Genomic DNA, 18,770 nt, shown 5'->3' on the forward strand with positions numbered 1-18,770 from the left:
GGATCGGATTAGCAAGTGGGAGGACAAAATAGAAAGCATCTCACAGAAAGAGCAGGGAAATTAAAAGAGGCTCAGAAAGAATAAAGAAGGATTAAGAGAAATGCAAGACAACATGAAACGTAACATTATCCGAATAATAGGATTACCAGAAGGAAAAAAAGAAGAACACGGGATAGAACATGTATTTGAAAGAGTAATGAGAGAAAATTTCCCTTATTTGATGAGAGAAAAAGTCACACAAATCCAGGAATCACAGAAAGTCCCAATCAAGAGGAACCCAAGGAGGCCCACTTCAAGACACATCATCATCAAAATGGCAAAATTCCAAGAAAAAGAGAGAATCTTAAAGTCAGCAAGGGAAAAAAAAGAAGAGACAGACAAAGGAGCCCCAGTAAGGTTAGCTAGTGACTTCTCAATGGAAACACTTCAAGCAAGAAGAGAATGGCAAGAAATATTCCAAGTAATGAGAACCAGAGGCCAACAACCAAGGCTACTTTACCCAGCAAGGCTCTCAATCAAGATAGAAGGCCAAATAAAGAGCTTCCAAGACAAAAGAAGCCTAAAAGAATACACCTCCACCAAACCAGCTCTACAAGAAATACTAAAAGAACTGCTTTAAGGAAAGAAAGGAAAAGAGGGAGACAGAGAGGAACACAGGTACAAAAATGGCAATGAATGAGTACCTATCAATAACAACCTTAAATGTAAATGTATTAAATGCTCCAATCAAAAGACATAGAATAGCTCAATGGGTAAGAAAGCATGGCCCACACATATGCTGCCTACAAGAGACCCACCTCAGGACAAAAGACTCTCACAGACTAAAAGTGAAAGGCTGGAAACAAGTTTTCCAAGCAAAGGGACAAGAAAAAAACAGCTGGGGTATCAATTCTCATATCAGACAAAATAGGCTTCAAAAAAAGGGCCATAAAGAGAGATCCAGAAGGTCACTTCATAATACTCAAAGGAAGAATCCACCAAGAAGATATTAACATTGTAAACATATATGCACCAAACATAGGGGCACCCAAATATATCAAGAAAATCTTAGAGGACTTCAAGAAGATATTGACAGCAACACAATTATAGTAGGGGATTTGAACACCCCACTGTCAAAAATGGACAGATCTTCCAAACAAAATGTCAACAAAGATATTGCGGCATTAAACAACACCCTAGATGAAATGGACTTAACTGATATATATATAGAACCCTTCATCCCAAAGAAGCTAAATACACATTCTTTTCAATGCACATGGAACATTTTTAAAGATAGACCACATGATAGGAAACAAAACAAGCCTCAAAAAATTCAAGAAAATTAAAATCATACCAAGCATTTTCTCTGACTACAAGGGACTAAAATTGGAACCCCAAAGAAAAAAAAACAAAGCACCCAAAATCCTGGAGACTGAATGGTATGCTATCAAACAAGGAATGGGTCAAGAATGAAATTAGGGAAGAAATCAAAACGTTTCTGGAAACAAATGAAAATGATCTTACAACAACCCAAAACTTATGAGACACAGTGAAGGCAGTCCTGAGAGGGAAGTTTATAGCAATACAGGCCTACCTAAAGAAGATAGAAACATTTCAAACAAACAACCTAACCCTACGCCTGCAAGGACTCGAGGAACAACAACAAAGACAGCCCAGAGCAAGCAGAAGGAAGGAAATAACCAAGATGAGAGTAGAATTAAATGACATAGAAACTAAAAGCACAATTCTAAGGATCAATGAATCCAGGAGTTGGTTCTTTGAGAAGATAAACAAAATAGACTAGCCTTTAAGTAGGCTCATCAAGAAAAGAAGAGAGAAGACACAAATAAACACAATCAGAAATGAAAGAGGAGAGATTACAACTGATACCACAGAAATAAAAGGGATTGTAAGAAATTACTATGGAGAACTGTATGCCAAGAAATTTGAAAACCCAGGGGAAATGGACAAATTTCTAGAAAAATACAATCTTCCAAAACTCAATGAAAAAGAAGCAGAAAATCTAAACACACCAATAACAGCAAAAGAAATTGAATCAGTAATCAAAAAACTCCCATCACACAAAAGCCCTGGACCAGATGGGTTCACAGGAGAATTCTGCAAAGCATTTAAGGAAGAGCTAACCCCTATTCTCCACAGACTATTCCAAAAAATTCAGAAGGATGAAAAACTCCCAAATTCTTTTTATGAAGCCAGCATCATCCTAATTCCAAAACCAGATAGAGACACAACAAAGAAAGAAAACTTCAGGCCAACATCGTTGATGAACATAGATGCTAAAATCCTCAACAAAATATTGGCAAATTGCATCTAACAATATATCAAAAGATCATACACCATGACGAAGTGGGATTCATCCCAGGGATGCAAGATGGTTCAGTATTCGCAAATCAGTAAATGTAATACATCACATAAACAAAAGCAAAGACAAAAACCACATGATCATATCAGTAGATGTAGAAAAAGCTTTTGATAAGGTACAACACATATTTATGATAAAAACACTCAGCAAAGTGGGAATAGAGGGAGCATTCCTCAATATAATAAAGGCCACATATGAGAGACCTATAGCCCACATCATACTGAATGGGCAAAAACTAAAATCTTTTCCACTAATATCAGGAACAAGACAAGGATGTCCACTTTCACCACTTCTATTCAGTATAGTATTGGAAGTTTTATCCACAGCGATCAGGCAAGAAAAATAAAATAAAAGGCATCCAAATAGGAAAGGAGGAAGCAAAACTGTCACTGTTTACAGATGACATGATAGTTTACATGGAAAATCCAATAGACTCTACCCCAAAACTCCTGGAACTAATTAATGAATTTTGCAAAACAGCGGGTTACAAAGTCAATATCCAAAAATCAAAGGCATTTTTGTATACCAACAATGAATCAGCAGAAGCAGAAATCAAGAAAAAAATTCCATTCGATATACCAAAAATGAAAAATAAAATATCTGAGAATACACCTAACTAAGGAGGTAAAAACCAGTATGCAGAAAACTACACAGCCCTGAAGAAAGAAATCAAGGAAGACACAAACAAATGGAAACATATACCTTGTTCATGGATTGGAAGAATTAACATCATCAAAATGTCCATACTACCCAAAGAAATACACAGATTCAATGCAATATCTATTAAAGTACCAATGGCATATTTCACAGACATAGAACAAACACTTCAAAAATTTATATGGAACCACAAATGACCCTGAATAGAAGCTGTACTTTTGAGAAAGAAGATCATGGTAGGAGGGATCACAATACCTGATATCAAACTGTATTATAAAGCCACTGTAATCAAAACAGCCTGGTACTGGCATAAAAACAGGCACATAGACCAATGGATCAGAATGGAGAGTCCAGAAATAAACCCAACCCTCTACAGTCAATTAATATTCAACAAAGGGGGCAGTAACATAAAATGGAGTAAAGATAGCCTCTTCAGCAAATGGTGTTGGGAGAACTGGACAGCTATGTACAAAAAGAGTGAAACTTGAGCACCAACTTACACCATACACCAAAATAAGTTCAAGGTGGATAAAAGACTTAAATATAAGCCGTGACACCATTAAAGTCCTAGAGGAGAACATTGGCAAGAAAATCTCAGATATTCCACACAGCAACATTTTTACTGATATGTCCTCTAGAGCAAGGACTATAGAGGAAAGAATAAACAAATGGGATCTCATCAAAATAAAAAGCTTCTGCATGGCTAAAGAAAACAGTATTAAATTGAAAAGACAACGAACTGTATGGGAAAACATATTTGCTAATGATACCTCAGACAAAGGTTTAATCTCCAAAATATAGAAAGAACTTACATGACTCCACTCTAAGAAGACAACCAACCCAATTTAAAAAATGGGCAAAGGGCTTGAGCAGACACTTCTCCAAGGAGGACATACAGAACATCCAGAGACACATGAAGAGGTGCTCAATATAGTTATCTATCAGAGATGCAAATTAAAACCACAATGAGATACCACTTTACAGCAGTCAGGATGGCTATCATAAACAAAGCAACAAACAACAAATGTTGGAGAGGTTGTGGGGAAAAGGGGTCCTTAGTTCACTGTTGGTGGGATTGCAGACTGGTACAACCATTATGGAAAACAGTATGGAATTTTCTCAGAAAAATAAAAATCGACCTGCCTTTTGATCTAGCAATTCCACAGCTAGGATTATATCCTAAGAATCCAAAAACATCAATTTCAAAGAACCTATGCACCCCAATGTTCATAGCAGCACAATTTACAATGCCAAGAGTTGGAAGCAACCTAGGTACCCATCAGTAAACGAATGGATCAAAAATTGTGGTACATATACACAATGGAATTCTATGTAGCAGAGAGAAAGAAGGAGCTACTACCCTTTGCAACAACATGGATGAAACTGGAAAGCATTATGCTGAGTGAAATAGGCCAGATGTTGAAAGACAAATACCATATGATCTCACCTTTAACAGGAAGCTAAGCAACAAAAGAAAGAAGCAAGCAGAAAAAAAAACAAAGACAATGAAATAGAGAACAGGGGGACAGTGACCAGAGGGGAGAGGGAAGGGAATTTAAGGGGGAAAAAGGGGAGGGATTTGGAGGAACAAGTATGAAGGACACAGGGACAAGAACTAAGGGGGATGGAAATGGGAGGAAGGTGGGGAGCATGGGGTGGGGTGGGCTGGGATGGGAGAAATAGACAAAAAAAACTGTACTTCAAAAATAACTAAATAAAAAATTTTAAAAATTTAATCAGGATAAAAAAACAAATAAAAATACAGCACAAACACTTGGGATAACTGTAATTGAACAACAATAAAAAACAAAAGATGGTTGAGAATCTGTTGAAAGTGACCTGTGTTCTGGAAGGCCTCCAACAAGCAGAACACCTGAAATATTGAATGTATATGGGCTGCAATCAACATAGATCGGTGATTGACTGTGTAAGAACTACAGGCTGATCTGGGCAGTGCAAAATATACTTGTTTGAGATTTTGACCATTGTTTGAATTCAGGGAAATACAAATAAGTGGTGCTGTGCTATATTATCGGTGCTAAGCCTCCAAATTTTTCTTATAGGGATTTTCGTTTAGTAAAATGTTTTCTAATCCCCATTTTGATTTCTTCTTTTACTCATGATTATTTAAAAGTACTTGTTTAATTTTCATATGTTTATAGATTATTTACTGGTATTTATTATTTTATAAAAATAAATCACTAAATGTCTAGGTTAAATATAATGTAATTGTAACAAAGAAATATGTGAAATGGCCACAACATTTTTTTTCATTTGTCAGGTGCAATATTTTATGTACATTAATTGCATCATATTTGTTAATTGTGTAGTTCAAATTTTCTCTTTCATAAACTTATTTTCATGTCTCTTTTGTCAGAGAGACAGCTGTGTTAAAAATCTCCCAGTATGATTGTGAATTTTTTATATCTCCTTCTGATCTGTCAGCTTTTTACCATAAGTTATTCTGAAATTGTATCTTACTGGTAAATATGCCCTTTTATCATAATACCTTAATTTTTGCTTTATTGTTTACTTTGTTTTCTTTTAGTAAAACTACACCAGCTTTGTATGGTGATTATTTTTCATAATTTTAACTTTTCTATAGCCTTATACTTAAGGCAGACATCATGGAAGTAGGGATTTACTTGGTTTTGTTTTACTTCTTGTTTTAAACACCATCTGACAATCTATGAGTTTTAATTGGAAATTTAGTCTATTTACATATTTTAAATTCTAATTTAATTCTTCACTCTCAATATTTTTATGGTATTTTTTCTATTACCATTCAATCCCCTTACACTCCCCTCCTCCTACAATCACAACACTGTTGTCTATGTCCATGGGACCTTCTTCCTTTTAGCTCAATCACTCCACTTTTTATCCTTCCCTCCCTTAGCTGTTGTCTATCTCTAGAGCTGTTCCCTGCTCTATCTATAAGCCTATCTCTATTTTGCTAGTTAGTTCAGTTTGTTCATTAGATTCCACATGTGAATGAAATCATATGGTATATGTATTTATCCAACTGGATTATTTTACTCAGTAGAATGTTCTGAAGTCCACCCATGCTGTTACAAAGGGTAATATTTTTTATAGCCAGGTAGTATTCTATTGTGTAAATGTCCCATAGGTGTTTTATTATTCATCTACTAATGGACACTTGGGTCGCTTCCATATCTTGGAGATTGTAAATAATGCTGCAGTGAACATATGGGTGCTTTTGTTCTTTTGAATTAGTGTTTTAGGTTCCTTTGGATATATTCTTAGAAGTGGAACTGCTGAGTCAAAAGGCAGATCCATTTTAAATTTTTTGAGGTATCTTTAATATAATATGAGACCTTTTAATATAATGAGACTTTTAATATAATATGAGCCCTTACTGTCATTTAGCCTATTTTTCTTATTGTCATGCTTTTATTTATATGTATATTTAAATCTCATGTAAATTAACATTATTGCTTATTGAGCATTATAATACTCAATATTTATTTAGATATTTTCCTTTTAATTGCTCTTGATTTCTTTCTACCTGTTGCGTTTTTATATGAATTTTTTCTTCTGCCTAATTGTCTTTTATTTTTATTGCTCTTATTACTACTATTATTTTAGTGCAGTCTACTTGTTATGAATTCTATCAGTTTTGTTTGCATATAAATGTATCTTGTTTTTATCTTTGAATGGTATTGATACTGGGCATATAATTCTCCAATAGCTTGAAAATTATTTTCTTTCATCATTTTAATGATGCCATTCCACTGTCTTCTGGCTTCAATTATTTCCTATTAAAAATTCAGCTATCATTTTATCATTTCTCATTTGAAGGGGATATGTAATATTTTTTCTCATTGCTTTTAAAGTTTTTCTCTTGTCTTTTAGTTCATCGGTTTTTATTATGATATGCCTAGCACCATTTTATTTGTATTTTTCTTCTATGTATCTTGGATGAGGTTTGCAGAATATTCTGAAATTTTGGATATAAGGTTTAGTGTCAGTTTCAGATTTTTAAAAATTGTATTTAAATATTATTTCACCCTTATCTCACTTCTATCTTTCTAGGACTTCAATTACCTTTATTATAGTTCTCTTCATTATGTCCCACATGTTCTTATTCTCTTTTCTAGATGTTATACATTATTATGCTCTGTTTAGACATTTCATTTGAATACTTCAGTTCTCTGGTGAGAAGTTCATAACTGATTCTATATCCTTAAACATATTAGTCACAGTTATTTTAAAGTCTGTTTCTGTTAACTCTAATATTTGATCCACCTAAACGTCTGTTTTAGTTTTTGTTTTCCCTTGAATCTTTTTGTATTTTCTTTGGTAATTTTGATAATTTTTACTTAGTGCTGAATATTTTGGATAGGAAACTATGGAGCCTATCTATGAAATTATCTTCCTTATAAAAATTTTTGGAGAAGCAGAAACCTCTAAATTATTCTAATGCGAAATGTATTTGAAGATTATTTTTAAGTATGTGTGTTAATTTGTCTATTTCTAGTTTGCTTTTTTTTCCTAAAGCAAATGAGGCTTCATGTGAAGGCCTAGATATTTATCAAGGCTACCACTACTCATTGGCAAACATGAGCTTTAATTTTTGGCTACTTTACCTTGTGGACTGCCAAAACCTTTGCTTTGATTTTTAGCCTTTTTCTTCTACCAATTTCGCAACAGCAAATTCTTGGGAGACACAGTAATGTACAATTCTGTGCACACCTCCCTATGTTTTCATTTTCTTTGGAAGGTTTGCCACTTAAGTCTTGGTTGCCTGGGAAACTCACTAGGGTCTTCAAGTCATTTATATCTCCTTTATTTTTTGTTTTTTTTAACATCTGGCTTTCATATTTGGTAGGCGAGTTGATCTTCCACTGTATTTATAAGTAGCAGTGATATTACTTTTTCAATTTTAAATTCTACCTTTCAGAGAAACTGTCAATTATAAATTATTATCTCTCATTTTGGTTTCTATTTCCTGAATATAGAAAGAAAATCAGTACCATGAGACAAATTGAGAGTATTTGTGATTAATAAGTATAATCAACTTTTTAACGCCAAATTTTCTTGTAAGTCATTTGGATTTGTTGAAAAAAACCTTTTTTTATTGTTGTTCAAATACAGTTGTATTCATTCCCCCCCGCAACTCCCCCCATCTCAGCTAACCCTACCCTTCCACCCCCTTTGGTTTTGTCCATGTGTCCTTTATACATGTTCCTGAAAACCCCTTTCCCTCAATTATCTTCTCCCACCTGCCCTCTGGTTAGTATCAGTTTTCCCTCCATTATCCCCTCCCACCTCCCTTCTGGTTAGTATCAGTTTTTTCTTAATTTCACTGCCTCTGGTTATATTTTGCTTGCTTGCTTATTTTGTTGATTAGGTTCCACTTACTTGTGAGATCATATGGCATGTGTCTTTCACCACCTGGCTTATTTCACTGAGCATAATGCTCTGCAGTTCCATCCATGCTGTCACAAATGATAGGATCTCCTTCTTTCTTTCTGCTGTGTAGTATTCCATCATATAAATATACCATAGTTTTTTGATCCCTTCATTTACTGATGGGCACTTAGGTTGCTTCCAGAACTTGGGTATTGTAAATTGGGTTGCTATGAACATTGGGGTGCATAGGTTCTTTTGAACTGGTGTTTCAGGATTCTTAGGATATAATTCCAGCTGTGGAATTGCCAGGTCAAAAGGCAGTTCAATTTTTAGTTTTCTGAGAAAATTCCATACTGTTTTCCACAGTGGTTGAACCAGTCTGCAATTCCCATCAACAGTGCACTAGAGTTCCCTTTTCTCCAGATTCTCTCCAACTCTTGTTTGTTGATTTGTTTATGATGGTCATTCTCACAGGTGTGAAGTGGTATCTCATTGTAGTTTTAAGTTGCATTTCTCTGATGGCTAGTGATGCTGAGCATATTTTCATATGTGTCTGAGCCTTTTGCATGTTCTCCTTGGAGAAGTGTCCGTCCGTTCAAGTCCTTTGCCCATTTTTTAATTATTTTGGGAGATCTGAACAGCTGCATGCAAAGAAAGGAAATTCTATCACCAATTTACACCATACACAAAAATAAATTCAAGGCGGATAAAAGACTTAAGTCCTAGAGAAGAACATAGGCAGGAAAATCTCAGATATATCACACAGCAATATTTTCAACGATATGTCCCCTTTAGCAAGGGACATAAAGAAAAGAATGAAAAAATGGGATCTCATAAAAAAAAGGCTTCTGCACGGCTAAAGTAAACATTAAAACGAGAAGAGAACCAACAGTATGGGAAAACATATTTGCCAATGATACCTCAGACAAGAATTTGAAAAGAAAATCTTGACTTTAAAAAAAATTTAAATCTTTTAAAATATTACTTACTAAACGAATTCGGTTTCAGTTCCATTTTTTAACAAAATATGGGGCTAAGATGCACATTTTTGTCAATAATTGTTCTTGGATATGCATCTTTTGTACATTATATCTGCCATGCTACTTTACTAATATTGTTAGCTGGAGTCATTTTAAGGCTTTATTGTTTTATTGTGAAAACTGTGCTATTCTTTCATTCTCCAAATTTATTCCCTCACAGTTGCTTACATCAAGAAAAAAACTGTGGATTATCAAACCACCTTCCAGAATGTAAAAACAAAAACAACTTGTATATTTACTTCATAAAGAGTAATAAAAAGATTTTGGGTGTTCCAATTTGTAAGCATAATTACAAGAAATATAAAATGGCAGAACCCATGCTCCAGGCTGTTAAAAATACTCTGGGCAACGGGTTTAGTCTTACTCACAAATACTCTGGAGAAATGGTACTCCTGACAAAAATCTGAGTATTTGTACTTGAATTATACGGCACATTTTGGTGCTGGTGTTAGTTCTGGCCCCACCCCAAATTGGCTTGGTCTTTCAGATTAGAGTCAATGTATTATTTCCTCTACATTTAAATTTGCTTAAGTTACTTCTCTTCTACATCTGTGTTTGTATCTTTGTACCTCTTTCAATGAGAGTAATTATTTTTCAGCAGCCTTTAAAAGATTCCACAAAATTGAATGATTCTTTGCTGAAAATGAAAGACTATGTTATATTTATGACCATAACAAAAACAAGGTATTTGCATTTCATGAAACCAGATTTGAATGAATGAACAGGGGAGAAAATAAAGGGAAAATGGAGAATAAATGCATAAAGTGTTTCATCTAATAGAATAAAATCTGAAAGTGATGAGCCTACTTTGTTTTTGTATAGGACTCAGGCACTTGAAAGTAATTTATCAAACTTCAAAATGTTAAAAATCCAGTGGATTTTTAAAAAATTACCATGTTATTTGAAATAAAGAAAACAATTGTATATTACATCCTCCTCAAGCAGTCATTAAAAGATTAATGGCATAAGATCTCTGAAACCTATATTCACATAAAAATTATGCAAAATGAAGTACATTTAGTCCTTGATTTAAGGAAATCCAAAGGTAGATATTAATATTAACTCAGCCCTAAAAGTTGAATTATTAAAGATATATTAAGGAAATAATTTATTTTAAAAGTTCAGATTTAATGATTTGAGAAAAATCTATAATGGATTAATAAATACTCTCTGTGTCCCTGAAATGGGAAAAATAAATTTTATCATCTATTTTACTTTGTTATCTGAGGTTACAGTACAGTTAATATTTTTCCTTTTTCCATATAGCCTGTCAATGATACAAATGCAAATTGTGTTAAAATGCAAAATTAAAAGATGACTAGTACTAGAATAAAGAAACACAAATATATTTGACAATCTAGTTTAATGGTGCCATTATTATTGAGTAGAATTATTCCTCATCTTCCTACTTTCTTTTTAAAAAATTTTAATGTGAAGAAAAAATTTATTCAGTATCCAAAACCATTTGAGGAAGTTTGAGAAGCTCAGTTTCTCAACTGATACTCACTCTAAGTTAATTAATAACAGAGTTTGTCAATAGGTATCTGTGAGCAATATAATGTGTCATAAATAACCTTTGGTGTATGTAGCAAATAAGAATAAACATTTCTTACAGCTTCATAGTAGTAGCTCTGGGTGTGGGGCAGCTCTTTGTTTCTCTCCCTACTCCCTTGTACTTCAGACAAAGATGGGTCTCAGTTCTTATGAAAACCATGAGGTTCACTGCATAAATATATAATTCCTACTATATTGTCTACTGTGACTATTTTATGTCTGTTGCCCACACAGGTGGTGTTTCTTCAATTAGCAGTACCAGCAAACAAAACAAATTATCATTACAATAATCACACAAGAGAAAACTTAGTTTCACTACTCTCATGCAACATTTTCACTGTTCTTCTTTCTCTTTTACATCTGTTCATTATTTTCATTATCATGTGGATACTCCAATTTTAGCTAGAGTTAGCAAATCTCAATTGATTTAAGGTGTATAAAAGCAGCTTTAAAACTCTATAAGGCCATTCCAAATGAGGGGGAAACCTGTTATTATTAACACTCTTTTTCATATATCTTTGCATATTTCTATAAGGACAGGGCAGGAAAGATCGGGAGAAGCTGTGGTATTCAGTGAAAATCTTTCACAAACCAGAGGGCCTACCCATGTGATGCCTCTGGAAGGCAAAAATATAGTTCTTCCCCTTGAGATGATAACAGTACAGTGCAAGATTTAGTATTAATTTCTTACTGTTACTATAACAAATTAGCACAAATTCAATGATTTAAAACACCACAAATATGTTATTGTATGGTTTTGCAGGTTAAAGTTCTGATGGTTCTCCCTAGGCTAAAATCAAGTTGTCAGTAGGGCCGCATTCCCTTCTGGTAGCTCTAGAGGAGAATCCACTTCTTTTCCTTTTGAAACTTCTAGAGGCCATCTGGATTCTTTGGATTTATAAGGTAACATATTCACAGGTTTCAGGGAATAGGGTATGGGCATCTTTGGGGAACCATTATCCTGTCAACCACAGTCCCCAAAACAGATAATCACAATGCAAGTCAGTGCAACCTCATCATTTGGCCATAAGGTATTAGTACATACTGTGAGCTGACTTCATGCAGTTCTGGGTGTTGGGGTAGGAAATACCTGGGAAAGGAGGTAATAGATGGAGAGGTGATGACTGAATGCATAAGAAAATAACCATTTGAAAAATGCTGAGACTGACTTTAAATAGCAGGCAGCCACTGCAGAGAAAGGGCCTCCTTTAAAACTCATCTTATCATTTCTAGCTCCTACATAGTTCTCATTTCTGTGCATTCATCCCCATTCCACTGCTTGCACCTCCAAGGAAGGCCTTGCCATCTATAGCATGGTCACAAGAATAGTATTTTAACTATATGCATCATATCCAACAGTTCACTGACTAGATGATGCTTAAGCATCCCCATTGGATCTTATCAATTGACTGCTTTAATTTATTGACCTACAATAGTCTTAAGATAATTGATTCATTTGACGTAATTAACCAGACCTCTTAAGATTTGGGCAGTTAGTTACAATTTCAGCCTCATTCCTTGGTTTTTGCTCCTCACTTCCTTGAAATCAAGTATGAAATTGGTTAGCCAAGTGTTTCTGTCTACTTTACAGAGACATTTGGGAGGCTATGACTGACTTCAAACCACATAGTCAATAAATGGATGATGCCCCAATGTTCTTACCAAGAGTGGGGTAAAGCCAGTCTATAGTCAAACTGCAAGATTTTGTTCCTGAGAAGTTTAGGAATTTGGGAACAAATTGCCTCACTATTTTCTGCAAATTCATTTTCCCTTAAACCAGATAACACTGGGTTGGGGTTTTTCAGTGTAGTGAGTCATAACAAGTTTAAGTTCTTTTGCTTCACATGTTCAATGGCCCACATAATTGCAAGCATAGGCACTTCCTCTCTGCTGTTAAGAGAATTATCCAGTTAAGAATGTCTTGATCTTAATTAGCTTTTACTAAGCCTTTTCTGATGCCTAAATAATATATGTGGCTAACTGGTAAACAATTAAGAGTGAGGACTGTTTTCCATTATTTCTAAAGCACTTTTTAAAGAATTTACCAAGATAACTTATATAGAATGGAAATCTCCATATCAAAAGTCTTTATGTAATATATGACACTTAAGGAAAAATTATGCGTTTTAACAAGGCACACATTTTTGGGAAGCAAAGATGTAAAAAGGAACCTGTTTTTTTGAATCATTGTATTGACTATGAGTTTGTCTATTTCCTTATGATTTTCTTTTCCCTGCTATGTAAACTCTAAATATCTTACATTTTAACCATTGGTACTATTGACAATTATGCTGTATGTCATTGAAATAATTGGTTAATTTTTTCTTTATCTATGTCTTAGTCTCTTTATCCCTGACCTACATACTCTTGGGTTCTGCACTTACACATATAGCTATCATTCTGTATCTTTTCCCCCTATTTCTAATATAATTTATCAGAAGCATTAATTAGAAGATTTCTCTGTAACTGGTAGAATAAATGAAACTCCATAATTATTTTCTACTACATTCAGCAACTTTGAAAATGTGGATCAAAGCCTACGCTTACAATTTCTTATGTGTAAACATTGTCAAATTATTTAGTTGGTTAAATCTCAAATACATATTTAAATAAGTAATCCTAGAGTAATAATAATTGATCTTTATGGTTTTCTAAGGATTATATCAAGTAATATTTATAAAGTTCTTAGTAGTGTGCTTCATACATACTGAAAAGTGACTAAATGATGGCTGTCTTTATTTTTATTATTACTATTAGCATTACCACAGCTATTACTTTTGGAAGATATGGAACAAAACATGAGAACTGTTCTCTTTGTGTGGATCATAGAGGAATGAGGAGAAAGAAAGAAGCATGCTGCAATTTCTTGACCTGAATGCTTTTTGGAAGTAGGCTGCTATGACCTGTTCTGGGATGCTCTTCTCTGAATGCTGGGTGACAAAGGGACCCATTTAGTACTCCCTAGGAGTAACTATAATAGGTTTATTTTTCACACAGCTGGGTAGAGAGGTGGGTGAGTGCTTTGTGAGGGTCCAGGTGTCTATACTGTAGTGAACAGAGGGGCTCTTGTAGAAGAAGAGGCACAGACAGAGACTAGAGGGTCTCCCATATAAACTACTCACCTCACTGTATTATTGTTTCCAATTTCCACCAAGATTTGGAGATTAGGGATTCTAATTACATTTCTGTAAAAGAAGCAGGGAAAATAAGTGGTAGAGAGTGGGGAATTTTACCTCTGCTCAGCTTCTCCTAAATGCGAGGTATAGTCCTTAAACCAGTACATATATAATCTCATTTGTATTATTGCCTTGATGGGTAGACATTACTCCACTTGTCTTCCTACAGATGCAAAAATAGGCTCTGAAAGCTTGAACAATAAAGCAAACTGTAGAGACAGTACCTGAGTATCTACCTTTGCCCGAAATCCAGGCTTTTCCCCTGGAAAATCCCATTTTTTTCCAGAATGAGACCTGCAGGTGTTTGAGCAGAGGGCAAGAAGAGGGCAGGCAGAGGGGCATGGATTTCTACAGTACTGTGTAAGGTGTGATCAGGACATGCTCAGTTCCAGACTCCCCCATTGATCTGGTTGCTTTCATGAATGTACAGAGGCATAAACTCTGGTCTCTGACTGGGAAACATTTTGCTCCTGCATGGTGTCTGTGTGGAATTAGAGCATTGTTGTTATGACTCGTATTGTTATAACCTATTTTCCTCTGTCCTCTCTGAGATTTGAGGGTTCTGAGATTTGAGGGGTCTGAGATTTGAGGGTTCTTTTTTTAGCTCTGATTTTATTTAAAGCTTTGCCTTCTGAGATGACCTTATGAAGTATAGATCTCATTTGAATGGGGGAACTTACATGAGCACCAAATGCCTCTCCCTGGTACACACACTACTAAGCAAAACAGATGTAAAAGTTTCATAAAGGACCCCTGAGAAATCAACATAGAATCCATTAAAAAGATTAATGTTTTCTCAGATGAGCTAGGAAATGCTTTTTGCAAATGAAACTTATTGGTATTCCACAGATTTGAACTGATCAGGATAGAAACAAAGTCATTGTACAAGAATGTCCCAAATTTCCTCCCAAGAAAGTCACTGAAATCTGCATATAAACCTTCTTACCTTGTGTTCAGGCCTGGGCAGAAGTCAAAGTTTATATAAATACAACCATAATATTTTTCACTATGGAAAAGTTTTGTTTTTGGTTTTGTTTTGTATTGTCTAAATAAATTGAGCTTTAAAATTCAACAAAGATAGTTTAGTAAAATATATAATCAAGAAAACAAAGACTAGTTCCCTACAGGGTGAGTAAAAGTACCTTTTGTAGACAGTGGGCTATGTAGGTAAGCCTTGATGTAGTGCAGTATTTAAACAGGTGTAAAGATAAAGGAAATAGTTTGAATAAAGATGCATGCAATAAATGTGAGTATGTATAGACAAAGCAGCACCATAAAAGCAAAGGCACTCTCAGAGCCCAAAACATGCTGCCGTTAGAATCAGCTCTCTCTCACACTAACTGGGCAACAACAGGCAATGATATATGTTCTCAGAGGAAAGTTCTCTTTGTGTATACATGGGTTATGCTAAAGATTGAAGTAGGTAATATTTATGAAATGTTTCTAGGTCAAATAAACATATACCAAAGCTCTATTTTCCTTTCTTTTAATGTAATGAAATATTAACTTGACATTTAGTTTTTGAACTATGGTTGGTGATTTACTTTCCAACATGGAAATGTATAGATTTCTTTAAGTGTAGTTTTATAAACATGTTAACTTGTGTCTCTTTTATTTAGTTATGCATCCATGATTAAATTTGTGCACATAAGATAATTCTGTAATTCCTTTAAACTTTAAACTCTAGAAAATGTGTTGTATTACTGATGTTGAGACAAAATTTACATCAAGTTCATTTATTCAAATATGTTAGTACATGAAAAAAGATAACAGCTCTGCAGAGAGGTGGAAATTGTAGCTCAGATTTTTCTCATCTCTTTCTACACTAAGTCAATAATCATGGTAGTTAAACTTTATTTTTTAGCTGGCACTCCCTTTGAGGCTTTCACAGTATTGTACATAAATAAGAAAAATAAATCTCTTAAGAAGTGTTACCCTAAAAATAAAAGGCATTTCGAAGTGAGAGGCAATAAGCATTTATTTGAGGCCAAAAAGAATAGCTGTGTGGAAGCAATGATTCAGCCAGAAGCTCAATAGTATTCTAATTAGGAAACAAAGGCAAGGTATGTTGATGAGAAAGGGAAGGGGACCAATTAAATCAATAGAAGGAATACATTTCTATTGTGTAGACAGCGTAACATAGTGGTGTTTATTTTAAGGTGTATTTCCAATTTTCAGTCTGCTAACCATCAGTCTGGTAGTCAAAATTACTGCTTTCTTGTCATCTTTGCAAATAGTTCTTTGAGGCACAATACTGCTTTAGGTCCAGTCCAAAGGTTGTTTTGCTGTTTTTGACATTCCAAAAGTTTGAGGCATACGATGTGCAAGGCAGTTCTTCTGGGATGGCAGCTCCAAACTTCATTTAAAGTAGTTCTGTTTATAACATTTTTTATGGAAGTATCTTTTTTTCATTTTTTTCTTTTTAAAATATATTTTATTGATTATATCATTACAGTTGTTCTATTTCCCCCCTTCATTCCCCTCCACTCTGCACATCCCCTCCCCCACCATTCCTCCCTTTAGTTTATGACCATGTGTCTCAAGTTCTTTTGTTTGATCTTTTACATCAGAAGGTAATCTCAAAAGGTAGACATGGTCTTTTAAAGTTGTCTTCTTTTAAGTTTGATCATGGAGATATTAATTTGTTTAGCAGCATGAGCACATTTCAGAAAAATCTTGATAAAACTTTTTATTTCTCTCAGTGATCTTGTTACATACCCTCCCTTCATAAAACAACAGAGTAAACTTCCTTACTGTTATTTAAATTAATCCCTGGTAGAAATCGCAGTAAAAATAATCTTGCATCACTTTTAAAAAGTCACAGCATTTAAAAAGCCTTACAATACTAGGCTACATTGTGTTATTAAATTTCATCACCACACACACACACACACACCACTATTAAAATTCTCCATGGCAAAAGTTAGAGTTTTGGATTTGTAAATTCAGGAATATAAATGAATTTCTAAGATTAAATTTTTAAAATTTGTTTTTGATAGCGTTCATCTTCTGCAGAATAATAGTTCGGAGTTGATGGTGTTCTCTAAAATGTCACAATATCACATCACTTTTCAATTAAGAAAAAAAAACAGAGAAAACATACTTTTTTTTATTCTACTGTTTAAGGCATCAAACTTCTTAGCTTGAATTTCATGTATGCCTTGAGCTACCTTCAGGCTGCCTTCAGCCTTCTCTACCAAACCTTAAACCTGTAACCCATTCTGTCAGTCAAAATGACCTTCAGAAGCTACATCCCCCATGAAGACATTTCCCTTACCTGAAACATAGTTCCTCATTCTATTATCCTCATCCTGACTGTCTGTAACTTGCTGATATCATCTTTTCTTTGTGAAGCCTTCCATTAACCACCTAGATTAGAATGATCAGCTCTTACTATGCCTTTTTATCTATACCATGCATTTTTCAGTTAGTTATGAAGAATGGCCATCTTTTTGGGCCAGTGGCATTCTAAACATTCATGAATATTTAAATGTTTTATTATTGTTGATATGTTTTTTATTTAATCCAACTTGAAGGTTGCATCAAACTAAATTCCTGAAGGAAGAAAACACCTTAAACTTCCTGATAAATTTGGATCTTTTTAATTTTAATTTAATTTAATTTAATTATTGTTCAAGTACAGTTTTCTGTCTTTTATTCCCATCCCAGCCCACACCCCCTGTGCTCCCCACTTCCCTCTCATTTCCACCCCCTCCTAGTTGTTGTCCATGTATCCTTTATACTAGCTCCTGTAAATCCTTCCCCTTTTCCCCCTAAAATCCCCTCTCCTCTCCCCTCTGGTCCCTGTCCCCCTGTTCTCAATTTCAGTGTCATTGTTTTTATTTTGCTTGCTTGTTTGTTTTGTTGTTTAGCTTCCTGTTAAAGGTGAGATCATCAATTCAAAAGAACCTATGCACCCCAATGTTCATCGCAGCACAATTTACAATAGCCAACCTAGGTGGAAGCAACCTAGGTGCCCATCAGTAAATGAATGGATCAAAAATTATGGTACATATACGCAAATGGATTTCTATGCTATGGAAAGAAAGAAGGAGCTCCTACACTTTGCAAGATAAATTTGGATCTTAACACTGTATTTTGTGCAGTTGGAATTAAAATAAGTTTTTAATTTGTTTTATATACACATGTGCTGAAGGACTGACTGAACTGGGATTTTTACATTGGTAAAAATATTGGAATTTCTGTGACTTACCAAATTATATTATAAAAGAAAAGACTGGTATGGAAATGCACTTAGTTAAGTGATGCTTCTTAATGCAGTCTTTTAAAGTTTTGCTTTTCCCCTTTCTCTTGCCATTTTTTGTCCTTTAAAACCAAGCTCACTGAGGTGTGACTGCAAACCTTCCTGATCTTGCTCTGTTCAGTGACTTCAGGCTACCCTGGCCCCTCTGGTTCTTTTCCAGGACACTGTGATATTTTTTCCAGTCCTAGATCAGCTACAGGTCAGAAAGGCTTTTGGATAAAGAATTTAATGCACTGAACAGAGCTGGAGGGTGGATGACTGCATAGAACCTGTGGGGATAAGGGATAAGCAGTTCTCTTTGCCATTTCTAAAGGAGTATGCCCAAATGTACCCTCTGCATAATG

General features: G+C 34.6%; 1 protein-coding gene across 3 annotated transcripts in view; it reads left to right on the forward strand.

Moving 5' to 3' along the window:
- FGF14 (fibroblast growth factor 14) overlaps positions 1-18,770 on the forward strand; it is a 784,900-nt gene that overhangs the window by 576,444 nt on the left and 189,686 nt on the right. The gene's annotated exons all lie outside the window — the stretch shown is intronic.

Source organism: Artibeus jamaicensis, unplaced genomic scaffold (assembly GCF_021234435.1).
Source record: "Artibeus jamaicensis isolate MK-2021 breed Jamaican fruit bat unplaced genomic scaffold, CSHL_Jam_final contig_559, whole genome shotgun sequence".
NCBI classification, from domain to species: domain Eukaryota; kingdom Metazoa; phylum Chordata; class Mammalia; order Chiroptera; family Phyllostomidae; genus Artibeus; species Artibeus jamaicensis.